The 19,886-nt window shown below is 31.9% G+C and overlaps 1 long non-coding RNA gene across 1 annotated transcript; it reads left to right on the top strand.

The window, feature by feature from the left end:
* The first annotated feature begins 675 nt into the window (after positions 1-675).
* On the top strand, positions 676-14,431 carry LOC128168970 (uncharacterized). Its single transcript, XR_008241478.1, has 6 exons — positions 676-810; positions 3,730-3,847; positions 10,268-10,360; positions 12,376-12,397; positions 13,541-13,639; positions 13,762-14,431. It is a non-coding gene; the product is annotated as an uncharacterized LOC128168970 (long non-coding RNA).
* Positions 14,432-19,886: the final 5,455 nt, after the last annotated feature.

Raw genomic sequence — 19,886 nt, 5'->3', positions numbered from 1 at the left:
AACAATTGGCCTACTAGTTTTTTTTTTTTTTTTAGATCTTTAGCGTAATTAACCCGTGTAAAGGTTCTGTATCCTTACCTCGGCACACACATTTTATAAACCGAAACCTAATTAAATTAAAGCTATTGGCGTCAATAATACAGTGTATCGGTAATTCTATTGATGACATGTGACTTTTTGGAATTTTGGGTTAAAGGGCATATCTGTGTTTTAATAATATGTAGGAATTTGATGAAGACAGTTACCTATGCGTTGAAGTTATATTGTGCCCATATAAACATAGATGCAAAGTGTTCGAAATGCTCTTACTCATTTTACATGTGAGCAATCGCATATCACTGCGTTTTAGACTTCTATAAGTTTAAACTAGTTGCAGGTGAAATAAATCCTTACCTACTTTCATTTGATTCAAATGCATGTTGCATAACAAGTGATACGTACTATGAATATCTGTAATTTTCATCCATTATTTTTCCTAGTTAGAACTACGGGCTACACAAACTTTGCTGTACAAAAAGGTCATCATATCAGGTTTTGGTCATTATCAAAGTAAACAATAATGAAAAAAATATTGAGCATATATCAACTCTGCATGTAAGTAAAACAAAACAAAAACAATGTAGTTAAATAGACAATAGTTTGAATACCAAGGATCGCACATAGCAGATCGAATTTCTATGCTTCAAGTTTTTTACGAAATTTAACTCTTTGAATTCAACATCGGCCTGTATAGAAACAAAAACAGTATCGAACCGTCAGCCGCTTCAGATGAAATACTAACAATCGGACAGAGCGGAGTCTAGTTTTAAGGTAACATACGTATATGTATAACATTTTTGTCCATGTATTACTACCTAATATCATGTTTCTTCTATCAATGTCATTTGCTCGTTCGGCGTTTGTTTAATCATTTTCATTATTAATACCAAAAAATGAAAATTTTGTCAACTTGGATTTTTTCTTAGTACTAAGTCTTTCTTGAAGAGGTGACTGACAGTTAAGCAGACTAGATACGGGTAATACCACATCATAAGTTCGCTTAGGCGTAACAAAAAGATAATGTACAAGTAAAGGTTTGGATAAAATTGAAAGATAACAATCCAGACGGTGAATTTTCTTTCTTTAAAGCCACACAGACCGTTTTTGACGCTGTTTAGGAATGTTGCATACCCGACCTCAACGTTTTCATTGTGATGATCTATATAATAATATCATTAAATTCAAACACTTTTATAAGTATTGAATATGAATTTCTTATTATTTTTTACTAATCGACCAACGTTTAGTTTGTACATGTGATATTAATAATTAATCATTATCAGTTTATCACCTGATGTTGCAAGCCTACATGTACTTAGTATATATATAAGAGGTCGGTGTGAGAGCGGGGTCTGCATGCTGCTAGCAAGCTTGAGCCTCAGTCACAACTGGCCGTAAATGTCCGGTGATAGTGCGTGTGCTAAGAGCTTTGTCAGTCGGGACTCCCGTAACTGATCGTAGCGTTCAAAATCTTGTTAAAGTGATTAAGAGTGCAACGTATGACAAACTGACGTTTGACGTGCCAGTCGTAAGTGTCACCTGCAATTGCGTTTGAAAACGGGTTGCAACATGGAACGCCGGTAGGAGCCTTGCTTGTATCTTACTAATACGATTATCGTGTAATTAACCTACGTTTGCCCCACGAGTCAATTGTACCGACGGCTTTTCTACATGTACGACGACTGCACGGAACATAAAAAATGTTCTCATTAAATGAGAAATATTATTAATTTTAGGTTGAAATGTACTGAAATAAAACAGCGTGAAAAAAAAAAATAAAGAAAATAATCAAATCAAAAATGTAATTAATTTCTTTCTTAAGCACATGTTTAATTGGTAAAAACAATAATTGTCAGAGTGGGCGACGTGCGGCAATGTTAAGTAATCATGTCATTGTTAGACTCTTCATATAGTTTTGATGACATTTAAGTTATATTCACGACAGTGTCTCGAAAACTTGACATGTATACCGCATTCATATTGACGATGCATTTCTTCTTTTGTTTAAAAACAAACGATCTGCCGATTCAAGAAATACCCAGTATTTCTTTTTGTATAAAGTCTCTTTTCTTGAAATTTGCCAATAAGCATTTTGTTCGTTTCTTCCATTTGATGGTTTTATTTTTTTTTGTTCTTTTGATGTCATCTTTCTAATCCAAATCAATTCTTTATTGCTTGACTCTTTACTTACATAATGCATTTGTGAGCGATTTTTAAAAGTTTTATTAACCGGGTTTTCCGAAGGAAAAATCCGGTTATTAAAATGGTGAAAATGGCGGGCGGGCGGGCGGGCGGCTGCCAAAAGGGTACCCTCATTGTACTGATAACTCCTCCTACAGTTTTCATGATAGGAAGTTGTTCTTTTGCAGATCAATTGTACATATATCAGAGGTGTGCATATTGCTAGGATTTTGATTTCTGATAATTTATGAAAAAAATACCAGCTTTTGAACTTAGTCATTTTTTGGCAAAATCTGGCATATAGGGTACCCTCATTGTACGGATAACTCCTCCTACAGTTTTCAATATAGGAAAATGTTCTTTTGCAGATCAATTGTACATATATCAGAGGTGTGCATATTGCTAGGATTTTGATTTCTGATAATTTATGAAAAAATACCAGCTTTTGAACTTAGTCATTTTTTGGCAAAATCTGGCATATAGGGTACCCTCATTGTACGGATAACTCCTCCTACAGTTTTCAAGATAGGAAGTTGTTCTTTTGCAGATCAATTGTACATACTGTGGAATCATTTAATTTCGTGGGGGCCAATTTTCGTGGATTGCGGGATTTTTGCTTATTCATGGGGATGTAATTTCGTGGATGCGTCGGTTTTCGGTTTCAGTAGGTAAACTAAATCTTTAATAAATAGTTTTCGTGGATGATGTAAATTCGTGGGTGATGGCTACCAACGAATACCACGAACATTGAGCCACCTCGAATTCTAATGATTCCACAGTATATCAGAGGTGTGCATATTGCTAGGATTTTGATTTCTAATAATTTATGAAAAAAATACCAGCTTTTGAACTTAGTCATTTTTTGGCAAAATCAGGCATATACGGTACCCTCATTGTACGGATAACTCCTCCTACAGTTTTCAAGATAGGAAGTTGTTCTTTTGCAGATCAATTGTACATATATCAGAGGTGTGCATATTGCTAGGATTTTGATTTCTGATAATTTATGAAAAAAATACCAGCTTTTGAACTTATTCATTTTTTGGCAAAATATTGCATATAGGGTACACCATTTCACTGGATATGGGTTGTCATGGATTATGGATACAGTTCACATAAAAGAAAACCCGGTTTGCTGTCACATTGACAGCTTTTCACTTGTTTACTCTAAAACGATTTTACATTTGTTTCGAAATATTAACCGTACCGCCCAAAACACTGACATTGCACTATTTAAACAAGTCCCAACTGTAGTTTATTGTTAATTATACAAATGTGCTATAAAAACCGATATAACTTTTTAAATATTAAAACTATTCATTGGGGGGAAAAGAAGAAAAATGTAATACATCATTTATTTTTATTTGTATTATTTGAAAATCACTTCTCTGTACATTATTTCTTTGTGATAATTTTAAATATTAGTGTTTCTGTCACTTGACAATCTTATCATATATTTTACTTTCATTTTGATCATTCTAATGCATATAACTTACATATATCGGACAGGTTGATTCTGTTTGAAAGTATACCAAATTCCATTCAAAAGGAAAAAAATCACGAAAACAAAATAATTACAGGAAGTTATCGTTTTAATGATGTCAAACACTAGTCCAGTCTTACAAAGGTATGTATGAAATTTAATGATAATCACCTCTCTTAGCAGCATGTATACGAATATTCATTAATAGCGTTATATATTGTTTTAAATTTCTTAAATGTATGAAAATGATGCTATTTTTTGAAACTACTTACTTCAGCCTATCTGTAAGCATACATACGGTATTTTATCATTCCTTAATCGGCACCCGTCTGTCTGAAAACGCATATAATCTCAACATTGATTTTAAGGACTCCTGATTTTCAGATAAGCTACATTTATCTTCCAATATATATATTTTATAACCATAAGAAGATTATAGAAAGCAGGTCACCTTAAACGATTTTGGAATATCATTTGAGGATTTTTTTTTTATTTGTATAGTTAGATCAAGGTAATGTACTAACTCTTAAATATATATATATATTCAAATAACGTACGTATATGGTTACGCATAGAAGTATGGGCGAAATATTATAATTACTTGCAAACCATTCGTTCTAATTGAAAGTATTACAATTTTTCTGTTCTTTTAATGATTTGGAAAGAATGCTTTTCGTTAGGATATTTCTAAAGAGAAGATCTATGATCAAACTACCTCTAACAGAGGTAGTTTAATGTAACCTTGATGAATTTATTTGACATTATTTCTTGGGTTTTGGGTAGCCATTTTGGGTCACCTATAGTCTGAAAAATCTGCATCAAATATTAATTCTAGTAGGATATTCATATCTTACAATGCCAATAAACTTTATTGAATAAAATAGGTTTTGAAAAATTACATTTTAACAGAGATTAGAACGGGACTATACTTTTGGCAGAAGGTTTTCTATAGCACTTATATTTACATTCCCTTACTGAAGAAATCAATTGTTTACTTACTGTTTTGTTAAACCAGTTTAAACTGGTTTTCACATAGACTGTTGAGATGAGATCAACGAGCATGGAAATATAATCCATGATAAATAACTCTTGAAATGTTGCTTTTTACAATAAAGTCAACTTTTTTGTCGAATATTTATAAAACATGGTGTTTTGACAACATTCATAAAATACATTTTTTAACCGATAACATAGAAATCACTGTTTGAGAACTACTTATGTAAATTACTCGTAAATTCATACGCAGTTAATAGGTGTTGCATTTAGAGGCATTTAACCATCACGGAATTTAATGGAAAAACACAGTAGAATGTAAATATAAGAAGGAAATGAACAATTTTCATAACTCACTAGGTTTAGAGTACTAGTACTTTAGCTTCCTAATTTTCAGCGCATACCGAAATTCTAGATAGTTTGTGTATTACGATTTATTCATAATGTTTTAAAAAACATATTTAAACAATATTTTATTATTTCTATCGATATATTTTGGCATATTTAGCTTATATTTTATAGAAGCTAAGAAGAAATTAACTCCAATTTTAGTCAAAAATTAGCTTATTTCATGCTATATTCCAAATTTTCGAGATGTGACCCCTACTTGATTTGTTTTTAAATGAAACATTAATTAATTAAGACCTTGTACTGATTCTGTTGGAAATTCTTCATTATTATTTTTCTTCTTCTTTTTCTTCTAGACGTTTCTTTAAACTGTAATATCTCGCTTGTTTGTCATTAGATTTTATTCAAATTTTCAGAGTTTATTGTAAATGACAATAGCTTACTTTAGCAAAAAATATAGTGAAATCGCTACTTCCAGTTTTGAGTTATTCCCCTTTGAATATTTTTTAGTGGGTCTCGTGTACCTGCAAAGGCTCCGAGTAGATCCGTAGCAAGTAGTTTTAATTTACAAATCTTTCATGTAGACATCTTGAACTTTGTCCTCCTAGTTTTACATGTTTGATTAACACACGTATACTGCTTAAAAAATTACATCGAAATTTATGTTTCAAAAAATGTTAAATTTTGCTTATATCTTTGCTCAATAACTTTTTAGTTGTAAATTTTTTCTAGACACATATAGAATAAAAGTTGTGCAGAATATGGAGAGCTTTCATTTGATACCATAAAAAAGGGGCTAGCCCCTAAAATTAGTGGTCTAGATCCCTTTTAGATCTTTGCTTCATAACTCTAAAACGGTAAATTTTTCGATATGGGCGTCGCTGCAAAAAATGTTGTTTGTGACTTTATTGATCTCATAAAACTGTTTTTGTGTTCGGCTATTGCATAATATTCGGGTAAAAAGTAATACGTGTTGACCAGTACTCGCGGCAATTTGGCCAAGTTAACGAAACTCTCCCTCGCCCGCGGCCGAGAAAATCGGTCACCATGGTCGCGGCTGGGCTACCTAGCTGTCAGCGGTTATCTAAAACACGAGAGTTGCGTCTCTCACAAATAAGTTTATGTAGTCGCGAACTCAAAAATTGTTGTAGTTTTGATTACACATAAAAGTTTATGGAATAAACGATTGGGTGTCATTTAAGAAATCGTTCAGTTAATTAATAAAAGCAATGTCATTCTCAATCTAAAGCAATATCAGACATAGATCAATTGTCGGTTTTAAGTATATGTTTATAAATGTTATTATGTTTAATGCTGATGAGCTTATTGCTCAAAGTTGAAATAAATAATAAAAAAAAAAAGTTTAAAATAAAGAACTTCTATTTGATAGAGTACGGTAATTACACTGCAAACTTTTCAAATCTTCCTGGGTTCTGAGATGTGCGTGTCTGTGCGTTATACCTTTACGTAATCTATCCTTCGTCCACGGCTGAGGAGATCAGCCACGGCTGCACTACTAGCGATAAGCGGTTATCTAATACACAGGATTCGCAAACCGCGACCCACACTTAGATGAAGATGAATGTGTTTGAGTTTATATAGCCGTAAATACAAGAACTGTTTTAATTTTATATTAATTTTATATTATTAAAGTTTGTCCATCTTGTATTTGTATTATTTAAAATTTGAGTGTAACTGAATATTAATGAAAGATATTACTCCAAATCGGAAACATAGTTAGACATAAATTAATGGTTGGTTTATATTTCTAAACAAATTTAACCCCCCCCCCCCCCCCCCCACAAATATTAAATGATGATTATCCCTCGCACATGGCCGAGGAGATCCAGCGCGAGTGGACAAGTGATCTGCGGTCGGCTCGTGTTCTTCTTCATGTACCTTATCACGCGTTCATGTTTCATATTTTGCACGGACAGAACTATATTTTATTATGTTTTCAACTATAATATAGATTTAAGACGAAAATAAATAAATTTATTTTACTTGTACAGTTGATTAAGCATTGATTTAATTATACTATAGCGTACAAGGTAGTTTAAAAATCAAATCAAATTATAATCAAAGTTCCATGTTACATGTTTGAGGTAGGTGCTAGCACAATAAAAGAATGTCCTGAATTGAGGCATTCTTATAATTATTTAAAAGAATATTCACATGAGTTTTAAACAACTTGACACATATTAATCACTCTGTAGTTTTTCTACATGGTTGTTCGTTTCAGTGTGGAAGCGAACTCAGTGCTGTGTCCCCCCTCCTCCCGCCCCTCTGACAAGTGCTCGCGCTGGATTTTTTTAAATTGGCGAAAAGATATCCAGATCTGTCGAAAATCATTTTTGGTGACTTCTTCTCATGTGTAACATTTTCTCCTCAACGTATTTAATTTTCCCACCCGTGTGTTTATTCGGTCAGTCTGTGTTAATTCAATCGCCACGTGCGACCGAAGATCTTGTGTCGCTTCAGCGCACACAACTCAGAACATATGTAGTTGAGTAACAGTTGGAAGGGTGCTTTTATAAACAATAAGACTATTATTCGAAGTCAATCATCTTCACATTAAAGATGTGAAATCGTAACCTAAGAATGTGGCTAATAAATTAACCTGTTGAACACGCTAAACTTTTATAGTTATGAACATAATAATTCGTGATATATTATAATTAAAAGTTTGAAGACAAAGACAATTTTTTTCTTGGGAAATACGACTACATTATGCAATGCAGTCGATCGCCATAGAAATCATCAAAGTACTGCAACTGTCGACGGATTTCTTATTTCTTTGAAAGACCATGATAATTCACTTGACTTGCAGACTATAATATAGCGACATATCTGCCTCCCAAAAATATATGCGCTTAAAAATTCTCAAAGTTACACTTAAGTGAGATAGATGTGCGTTATTGGGAATTTTATTTATTGCTAATTGTATGGAAATTGATTAAAAAAAACAACTTTTAATTGAAGTTGTGTATTATGAGGTTGTAATGCAACTTAATTTACTTACAAGGTTAGCTACAGCCAGTGGAATATAGGTGGCTTTTATGTGAACAATGAATACCCAATATATTAAAATACAAGATAAATAGTTTCCAGAACTATAATACTAATATGCTTGTGTATATGAAGGTTGCACCCTCATTTGTATGGCTGTAGGTGAGGAGGTATAGGTGTATCAATGTACATACAATGTATGACTGCACATACGGATTCCGGACCATGGCTACAGACCATACCAATGATAATCTTTTAATACATCAATGCACAGTTTGATCTAGAAACTGACCAGTTTCATAACTTCTTCAAATTTCTCTAACACGGACTGTCTAATTCCTTCCCAGAATTCCAATTTACCCAAGCGCAATTGAAGTTTTTTTTTTAATTTAATTAGTCAACCCACTGACATAAAAATAAGGATTTTGCATATTATTATATCGTCGAGAGAAGTATTATTCATTTCTGTAAATAAGGTTAATTAATTCACATTACATAGCGGTGTCTCTATGAAACAGCACCACCTGGTGTAAAATTTAGATGCTCGCCTTTGCAAAAATTCTCCCGCTCATCTTTTTTTTAGCTGATTATATATTATTTTGAATGTCCAAATCTACTCGTATCATTAAATAATATCAGACGACACACATTTCCCTGTAGAAAATCTCAAAGATGCCATCAATTTTGACTAATTACTAAATGTTGTCAGTACGTAACAATTGTAAACTTGCAAATAGTCTTCAAAAATTTAGAAAGATTTAAATAAACAAGTTATCTTAGAGAAAAGGTTACGTGTTTTGTAGGCGGGTTAGGTTTTTAAAAAAGAAACTGCAATTCCTGACATGAATCATGAGTACATACTGTTTATAACAATGCTTGCTACCATTTGAAAATTTAACTCGCCATTAAACATCTCACTTTTTATAGAATTTTTGAAACGATTACTCAGACTGTGTTCGACAAATAGTTTTCCTAAAACATTTTCTTCCTGTCTTGTTCAAAACACATTTTATATACAGGCTTTCAATCACAACACGTTTTGATAACAAAAGCAGAACAGAAAGTTTAGTCATTATAATCGTTTGACACCATATTACATATATTCTTAACCCGCAGCAACAACGGAAAACCTACTCGTGGCTTTGCCACGAGCTTTGCTCTAGTTGTATGTCTCTTTGTATGCAAAAGTTTGGAAAGATGACATTACTATTATTGTTGTTATTTGCGTTATAATTTAATTACTCCAAAATTTAATAACATGTTTTGGTGGGTTCGTTATGTACTGGCCTGTGAAGCAACCAGTAAAGCAAGACTTTTTAAACTTTTACTGATATTTTATTTTTATAGTAACTACATATGTTCAACTTCATACTGTATTAAAATCATAATCAAATACATGTAATAGTTCAAACTACATATATTTGTTTGATTTCTTTTAATTATCAATTTCCATGTCACATTTTAGCGCAAATTTCAGGAAAATTATCATTTCTGTTTGGGGCTCTATATTGAAAAAAAATGGCATGTGACATGGGTAATAAATAAAATAAATGAACGTTTTAGGTCCCTATCTTCATATCCATATCGTTTTCGGATAATTGACATAACTATTATATCAGGTATCAACCTCCTTAAGAGTCCCAATTTATGTTACACTCGTATAGATACAAATTAGCTTCACTACTTTTATGCTATTTTTTAAAACGCAGCCGTTAGACAAGTTCTTTAAAGAAGCGACGTATACGTGTACTGAATTCAAATGTAACAACAAGCGGATTATTACGCTTTGCACCTGCGTCGCATTGAACAGTAAACAAGTTCTGTCACACGACAAGGATGGATTTGACCATCCATTAAAGGGAGATTGCGATCAGAAAAAAATAATCTGAGTTAATAAATTTGAAAGGTTTTGAGAGGCCGCAAACTGATTTCAGTTATCTCCTCTGTTATAGGTTAACATGAGCAGGTTGATATACAGTTTCGGCAAGGTTTATAAAATGAATGGACCATTAAAAAACATTTCTTCGAAAATGCACCACAGAGTTCCTGTGAAGTGCTCTTATATTTACTTAAAAACAACAACAACAATGAGTCACCCATACGTGTTGCGAGGGTGTCTTCAGAACACACTGCTTACTGTATTCTTAGTTCTAAAATATAGATGTTGTATGATATTTGTTAAACTAGAAGTTTATATTTTTTCCGAATATTAAGCCACATAGGTGGAGATGGTTACTTGAAATACATCCCGGTAGTGTTGCTATGTATTGGCATTTTGGTGGGAATCGCAGTATGTATAAAATACAGGTGAGTAAACACAAATCAGAGTTTATTTTGTTTTGGTTTTTTTTTTTCAATTTCATTATCTATTCGTCGCAAATCAATGTAAACATTTTCAGCGTTTTTGTCCGTGATGAATTGTAAACAATTGCAGAAGATTTTGATAAATAAACTTAGTAGAAAATATTAGAATAGTAGAATCAACAAAATTTATCTTTTGAGGGTAAACGGCATTATGCTGCATTTTTTAGGAAATTCAAATCCGCGTTTCGCCATATTCCTCTTCAGTTCCATATTTAAAAAAATAAAAATATAAAATATAAAAAAAAAATAGTTAGATGCATAAGATTTTAAAAGCAGAAGATGTTTTTAAACTGAACAAAAATATATTGTCAAGCAAAATGAATAAGATTGCTCGATTAAGGTTCACTTGCTATATGCATGTACCCGGTAAAATATTGTGGTAAAATATTGTTTTATTTATGCACCTGTACAATTTTTTACTGTCATCTGCCTTGAAAAAAGAACAGCGAAGAGTTGTCCTCTAGATCTGGTCCTCTCCCTGCAACGTCTTCCGTCCAGGAAAATGCCTTTCTGACTTATCGTTAAATTATCTGCAATTTCGGCCCAATTGTTGCATCCAGCACCGAAAAATGGGTTAAAAGCTGCTAGTTCGTTTCATAAATCTATGTCAACTTTCATTGAAAATTTATCGTTTACTTCCTTATCGTTGATATGCTGTATCCCTACCGTAATAGAGACTGTCAGTACCGTTTGAACTGTTCTGAACCGAAACAAAAATTATAATACGTATACATGAAAATACTGTAATGTAATTCTCTCATTAGGATATGCGAGGGTGGTGTTGGTAAGTAGAAGGTAAGTCTGGATTTCGAAAAATATTATTATTGACACCGTAGTGTTTTTGCTTAATAGGGGTATTTCTTTTCAACATGATAAAACTGTTTTTACTTTTTAAAACAAATAAAAGAATAAACATATGTCGTGGATCAACATGTTGTTTACAACATGTAAGCACAACTTTCAGTGGCTAGATATACATGTATTTTTCACAATTCGTTCACTGAATATAAATTAAGTTACAAGACAAAGTATTTTGATAAAATTTGTTACTAAAAATTCAAGGGATTTGATAGGTGTTGTGAAATCTTTTAATAAACATAGTTACAATTTTACTACGTACGTGTTGGACTTTCTCTCAAGGTCAAAACGAGAAACACGTAAAAATATCGGGTCATGTGTGCATAGTACGCATAATTTGATGACGTCATATGTACATGTTCGCCCAAAACGAGTAATGAATGGTCTCTATGATTACAAAATTACGTGTATTTCAAGCACGAAGTCTTCTTAACTTGTTAGTTATGTGTGTTTGAAACGCCTTGTAGTGGTAAATTGATGAAGTTAACTGTTCTGTTGTTTTTGAAACAATATACCAAATACATGTGACCTAGTTTCTGAATTTATTGTCATTTGTTATAGAACTGCTATGCCTTAAAGATTATTTTTTATCATTTCTTAGTCCACGTATTTTTAATGAATTTGAAGAACTCAACTTATTTATCGATCCATATGTTTAATCAGGACAATGTGAATATCTGTGAATATTTTAAAATGCTACAGCATACTTTATAAATAAGAACATTCAACTTTTGACCGATTTTGAGAGACTTCTTTGAATTGCAAAAAAAAAAAAAACAAACAAACAAACAAACAATTAACAAAAATAAGTCATTTTTCAACTTCGATATTACGACAAATCGATTAATAACCAAACAATCGAAATTGTACAGATGGTCCCTTTTTGTGCTTAAAACTACCAGTGGTATATAAATTTTTTACACTTTATTCCGATTGAGGCGGTTTTATTTTTAACTAAAATCTAACTAATGTAATGTATGCATTCCGTAGAAATGTTATGCGTAGGTTCTTAAGAAAATGTGTTTTTTTACAATGTACATGTATATAATATATGTCATAAACTGATGAATAAATCCTCTGAATCGTTTGTATTTTTTTAGACGAAGACTTGTAGAGGGTGTGGTATGATCATTACTTTTTGATTTATGATTACTATATACAATAACTTGTATGCTATGATATTTCAATGTCAATCAGTTTTAACATCTAAGAATTATTGCTTAAATGACTGGTGCAATCTTTGCCAAAACAAATGTTAGCAACTAACTGGATTTATTATTTTATTTATTCTTAACTATTTTAATTGTCATTAAAAAAAAGAATACATCAACACATGTGTAATAAACACTTCATTCACTCATTGCATGTTGTACACATTTCACAATCACAAATTCAGTTAATACGCCTTTTGTCAATTAAATATTGATATTTTACATTTATCATATTTAAGAAGCAATATTCTGTTTTAAATTTTAATATACCGTATATCAGGTTTTTTCCGCGTCATGTTTTTGCCGCGATTCTGAACCTGGAACGGTATATAAAATTTACGCGAATGAAATTTTCACTATTTCAAATTCATAGTGAAAATATAATTCAAGATTGTTTAACCCTGTGAAGTAAGAGGGTAAACGTATCTTAATTGCCGCTCTTTATAATAAAAATATCGGACAAACCATTTACACGATTTCCTTAATGTTAAATAATTACCGATAATTATTTTCAGAGACGCAAACAGTCATAGATAAATAGATCATGTACCGTTACATATACCAGTAGCTCAGGTATAATTAGACATCGGTTTACGCAAGAAAAGCGACCGTTTTAATTAGCTTGTCAATGGATTATTAAATTAACTATGAGTCTTACATACCTATTATCCTGCGCTTCCGATCCCGCAAGTTCTACTCTAAACTTACTGAACACAGTTCAATGTACTTTTACATACCTGTTTACTTCATAAGGAAAGAGAGAATTATATAATAAGAACAACACTTTGTATCAAATTTACGCTGATATATTTTCCGCGATTCGGAAATCGTGGCGAACAAAGCGGAAATTGGATACACGCGGAAAAAACCTGATATACGGTATTATAAACGAATTTTATAATTATGACTATTAATTTATAATTTATTTCTTTTTTAACATAAATACAGTCATGTCGCTTTTATTCCTGATATATCAATCTTTAGTCTTTTTATTTTGTCACTACACAATGTTTTATAATATACATCTAACTTGTTTGTTGTTTAATTTTTTTAGAGGGAGAGGACCCTTATCTTAAATCGATTATCAGGTCACAGATATGACAATACCCGAATGTAGCCAAAATATTTGAAACAAACATACTGAGATGCAGTCGTAAGTATATCCATTTACATACAGTAATATTTCCAATGTAATTAATGATTGTTTCATGTTGTATTTTTAAAAAGCCAGCGTATTTTAAGACTACATCATCGATTCACGATTTTGATTTTCAGTTGCAATGCAGGAAACCTATCGCATTACGTATAGCTTTGAATCACTTTCCTTTGAAAAGAAGCATGAAGAATGAAGAGTCACATCAACCATTGTATTACAATGTCTATTATAATATTTATATTTGTTATCATGTTTTTAAATATTAGCATAATTTTATTATTGAAACAAAGCAGACCGATGAACAATAATATTACAAAAAATCAATTTTAGAAAAAAATTCAAAAATTTAATAAGGTTTTTCTTTTCTAACCAACTATTAATGTTTACATTTTTCAATGTCTTTTTCTGTGATAACACTACGAATTGATTCTTAAATGTACAGTCCAATATATTAAAACGGCGTACAGTAGGGGAACAAAGGGGGTTTGCATAATTACAAGTAACAAAAATAAAAATGGCTTATAAACTTTTTCTACATTCTTATGATTTATCGTACAGCTGCTCGAATTATATAATTATAAGAAATCTGTCTTAAAATATTAAGAGATGATAATTTCGGTCGGAGCGTGGTTTATTCTACAATTCAGACCGTGGGTTTTATCAGATATGACCACGCTCCAATCGAGATTATCGCCTCATAATACTCATAACATGGTTCCTTATTCATCCAATAACAATAATTTTTCATACATGTACATTCATACACAGTACACTCATATTCGACAATTTATACTATAGTCTGTCCCAATTTATTGCTTCCATCGCTTTTTGGTGATTTTTAATAAAATTACACATACCTGTGAAAGAAATACAGTTGGAATCGTTAATAGGGAATATATCCAAGATATCTTCATTGAACAATTATCACTTTCCACTCAGAAAAAAATCACAGGAACGAAAACAGATTCCTTACGGAGATTTATGATGGAGAATGTTTACATCTTTTCTCCATTCGGAATACACTCGGAATACATCGCACAATTTTTTAACGTTACCATCCGGGCTTTTAATGGTTGTTGCAATGCAAAATCTCCGTAGACTTTCAATTTCGGGATGTGTATTGAAACCAGAAGCGGTAGTGGGGGCGTTTCAAAACAAATAATCTGGACATTTTTCATATTAGTCGATGAACGTAGTCTGAGTTCAAAGGTATTTACTATTATTGAAATATCAAGCAAAAAGTGGTGGAAGCAAAAACTCGGGACAGAGTATAGACACTTTTTTCAAAACGTGTACATGCATCATAAAATATGTTGATGTTGGTTAAGAGTTAATAAAAGTGTAACAACAATTACAACTAACATAATATTACAACTTACAATGACCACCATGATGTCTGTATAGTATTACCTCCAAAAGGTTAAGTTGGAAATATGATAAAGTTTGGATAAGAATGTTTGAGACGATCTGATACGATGGTGAACATTATTAGTTATCCAGGTCCAACCAAGGGTGTACCGGTGATTTACAACAGGTTGTATTCCATACACCCCGAAGCCGCAGGCCGAAGGATGCGTGGAACATAACGGGGGTTAATCCCTGTACATCCTTGGTTGTATCTTGATAACAAATTTATTTCCTGTATGTTGTACAAATTTTAAAACTATTTTGTTTTACAAGTGAATATAAGTTTGATACATAGAATAGAAAATTGATATTAATTGAAGTTTTGATAAAAATCATTTATTCACACCAATAGCTAGAATGTTAAGAAAAGGGGGTTTTGTAATATCATTTATTCATCTACTTCATTTAACGTTAATATATTTTGACCAAAGATATAAACAAGAAGTGCATTGTGACGCCACTTTTTATTTACACCTGGCTTCAGCAGGTGGTACGGACATTTCCATCCGGCTTATTAATTTAGATCTCGCATTATAAGCAACATATTAAATATAAACATATAAACTCGTCTGTTTCGAAAGAACTGGCTAAAATAAACACAGATAAACGTCTTTTTAAGTTAGGCCCGAATATTAGTCAACATACTCTAAGCTCCGACATCGGCCTTTGCAGAAGCATTGAATGGCCTCAGAATTTTACTTGAATACTTTGAAAGCTGTTGTTTGCCTCAGATTTAGACTCATTTGGATTGGACTCAAATTATGGCCTCAATCTGATTAATATATAGCTTTTACATATTTGTCAATATTTATGTGGTGTCATCATTAAATTTTACATGATCCAGTGTCCTTGTCTGTGATTTAAATACAAGTCGAGTTTGTTATATATACATGTAGTCCAAGAAAGCTCATCAAAGTCAATGCCCATAGTATATCGCATAATTGCTAAAAATAAAAATAATAACGAATGATTCTTTAAGTAAAATGTGGTGATCAAGTACGATTGCATGATCAAATCAATCACTACCTGAAGCACTTCGGGCTTAATTGGATTTGATTACCTCATACCGTATTTGATCACCTCATAATCCTGTTAAACATTATCAAACTCTTATGTTCAAGTAACATATACTACATTTCAATGAACATTGAATTTTTGGATTAGGTCAAAAAGAGATTTCACGAATGGTATTGAAGTATCGATGTACTACAGTAACCTTTAAAGTGTCAATTAGGAATGTTTTCGTTACATGACTGACAATTCTTTTCACTTTCATTTGCATTTCACTTTGTCGATACCGTGTTCCCGATTTGCGATTTCAGTACCTATTGCCGGTAAGGTAAAATAATATGAAGTTAAGGATCCTCGACCCCCCGTAATATTTACGTGCTATGATCGTACTTCACAACATTGTTATTTAACTTATTATGACACAGTTAATATTGCGTTATTTTATGGGTATATAAGCAGCTTTCTAGTGATTTGATGGTCCCGATTTCGAATACTGCAGTAGTAAATTGAGAAGTTTTGGTCTGTATGCAGAATTTTCTCAAAGAATTGGATGACTCCTTAGGTATAAAGTTTACATTTGCATGGGCATGTAAACAACATCATTTTTTCAAATAACAGTTTATATGAATTACATTCTACATGTATATAAAGAAATTATTATTTTTATTATTATTTATTATTATTTTTTGGAAGTTCTTCAATATTTATATATCCTCGGAAGAGCATGAGTCACATTTTTGGCTTGGGTAAACTTTGCACACCTTTTTTAATAATATCCGATGAAAAATGTCTTTGTCATCAATAAACTTAAATTTATGTCTTTTTTTTATTTAATAAATAAATAAAGTGACAAAAGATGAAAACACTGGACTAAATATCGCGAGATAGGAAAGGAAACCAAAGGGGTTCGACTCTTGGTCCTTAACGAAGGGCCTCTGACAATACATTAGAAAATTCAAATCCCACGGTAAGTATTCCCCGGGTATTTTGTATAGTATAAAACATGTATATGGATATTAAAGAATGTAAATTGTTGTAAACTATGCCATCGTGTGCTTTTCATGGTATCTGAAAGAAAGGTGTATGATATAGACAGGTTGGTGCATCAAGTTACAGTAAGCTTTCTTGTCTTCAAAAAGAAATACGTATATTTAAAAACAAAACAAACCAAGCATGCTTGTTAAGAATATCAGATAAGTAATGATTATTGAAATGGAAATGATAAACACTATTCTGTTATCTAAAGTAGACAAGAATATTACATAGTGTAGACAATGAATTCCTATGCAGGATGTATATACCTCACACCCTTATATTACGCTATTTTGTGTTAAATATCCAGTGTAAGTACACTTTATGTAACTTGTCTATACATCTGGGTGTTTTTGTAGAAAAATAAAAACAATAGGGCAATGACCATGGGGACATAATCAGACTAGATATGTCATACAGGCAATTGTTTACATTTCCTAGTTGTTTTCCCATGTCGCTTAATTTGAGCGTTTGGTATGTTACATTCTGCGAATTCTGTCTAGTTGAAAAGCTTTCAATATTTGACCTTGGAAATTGAATACCTATCTTTTAATAATGCTTGGATTGCCTTTCACCCGCGCATCACGACGCGTGGTGTATAGTGGTTTGACTCGTTGATCTGTCAGTTTTTTTCTGTACACGATCGTGTCAACTCTAAGCGATATTTTGATTATCTGTGATAATGCTTGACATGTAATTTTTTATGTGCGAGGTCCTATTAATCTGGCAAAAGAATTTTATATTGCCTCGAAAGGTTTACCTGGTGATTTGTAGACAAAATTACATTATTATATACATATATATACAGCACAATTAAAAAAAATATAGGAAACGGAAACAGCCATGAAACAAATCTAGCATCGTAATCAAGAAATATAAATCTGCATTACCTGGAACGAGGTAGATATTCTGAATTATCGTTCGTTACAAATACAGATCGCGCATGAGTACAGTCAATTAAGACCCATATCTTTCAAAATTGTCATTATGGCAATCTGAGCAGGAGCAAAAAAGAAAAAAAAAACAATCAACCTGAACGGAACTAATACTTAAATGACAAAGACTAATTTAAAGCAATAACACTAAAGAAGAGTTGTTCTAGACGATGATCAGTTGTGACTGTTGGGATGGTGATGTTTTGTTCTGTATGTTACATGTATATCATTATTTTTATTTCGTCTTTTACTGTTCTTGCTTTAGGAGAAGCATGTTTTATTTAGAAACGTGCTTTATTTCCTTTAAAATGAACAGGTGGACCATAAGGAGAAGTTTTGTTGTGCTTTAGTCCTAGTGTTGATATTATTTTTAACGATATAATCACAACCATAAACTGTTATCAATTTACATTTATAAAAATAAGTGAGATTTTTTTTTTCCTAACATGGAAGTGCTGGACAAGGACGTTCAGTACAAGGATATTTTGCGCACAAATTGCAAAATTCGGAAACACTTATGATTCCCTCCTTCGCTTCGTAAGAAATAATGTGTAAAGGACGGTCAAATTAAAGGACGTTTCAGATATCTTATTGTTGATACAATTTAATACAATATATTATATTTTTGTTAAAATTTTCAATACAAATGTTATGTCATACATGTATCATTTTAAAACTAAACATAAAAATGATAGGGTTCGTCTAGCCCAGTTCATACATGTACATGTAGGTAGAGATAAATGTAGTTTCTTCAAAATTGTGAAATTTAAGGTTAGCGATAACCGATATGTTTATTGCTTTTAGAACTGTTTTTTCCGATAACTAGTAAATTTAGTACTTTATCAATACAAACAACATATATAATCTTCCAATTATAAGTAATTGTGCAAGGGTTATTTTCTATTGTTTAAATATACTAATCAAAAATACCAAAAATGTTTAACATCTATGATTGTATATTGTTTTAGTATTAGCAATATTTGAGTCCCTACAAAGTTTAAATATATACATGTATGTATGTTTTCTTCTTTGCACGTTTTGGTTTTTAATTTCAGATAAGTGTACATAAATATGTTATATCCAAAATGTTTGCCTTTGTGAAAGTTTTACTAAATCAAACAATTATTCAATTGTTCTGGGTTCTTTAATTTATAAAAAAAATGAAAGTTTATTTTTTTTCTTTTCTATATGTTTACCATAAATAAAAATTGACAATAGCAAACTGTCAACAATCTAAAAAAATCCATAAAACGAAATACGAATTCAAAGCAAAATCCATAAAACGAAACACAAATTCAAAGCAGAGTAACTCAGAACTCTAAAAAGATAGCGGTAGGATCAGGTGCCTAGTGTAAGCTTTCTGTCTTACAGGATCCTATTGAGGGTCAGCTCAAGCTAATGGATGACAAGTCCAGTATTTCTTTCTCAAACGGTTTTATTAAGCGTGATCGTATAGTTACAATAACATCAGCTAATAGCAGCCCAAATCAGGAGTCTGCACAATCTCATTTCATATGGGTATATATAAGGTTTTACTTATGATGGACAGTTTTGACTAGTTCGGCCCATATACGACGATCATGAGTGAACATTTAGTGTTCAAAATTAAGATTAATATTTTATTTCTAAATAAAGTAACAAAACCGTCAAAACTGCCAATCAAAGAGTCTGGATGCAGGGTGTGAGTCTCCGAGTCCTGGGTCTCGGAGTCCCCCACCTAGTATGAGGCATCACTTACTCACAATACGTTCATTCATACACGGCATAAAAGGTTACAAAGGTTAATATATAGAATACACAATACATGACTCAATATAGAATACTAGAGCTATCGTTGCAGACACAGAATCGCCAAATAT

The sequence above is a fragment of the Crassostrea angulata genome, unplaced genomic scaffold (assembly GCF_025612915.1).
Source record: "Crassostrea angulata isolate pt1a10 unplaced genomic scaffold, ASM2561291v2 HiC_scaffold_74, whole genome shotgun sequence".
Classification (NCBI taxonomy): domain Eukaryota; kingdom Metazoa; phylum Mollusca; class Bivalvia; order Ostreida; family Ostreidae; genus Magallana; species Magallana angulata.
This window is presented reverse-complemented; position numbering and strand designations above follow the sequence as displayed.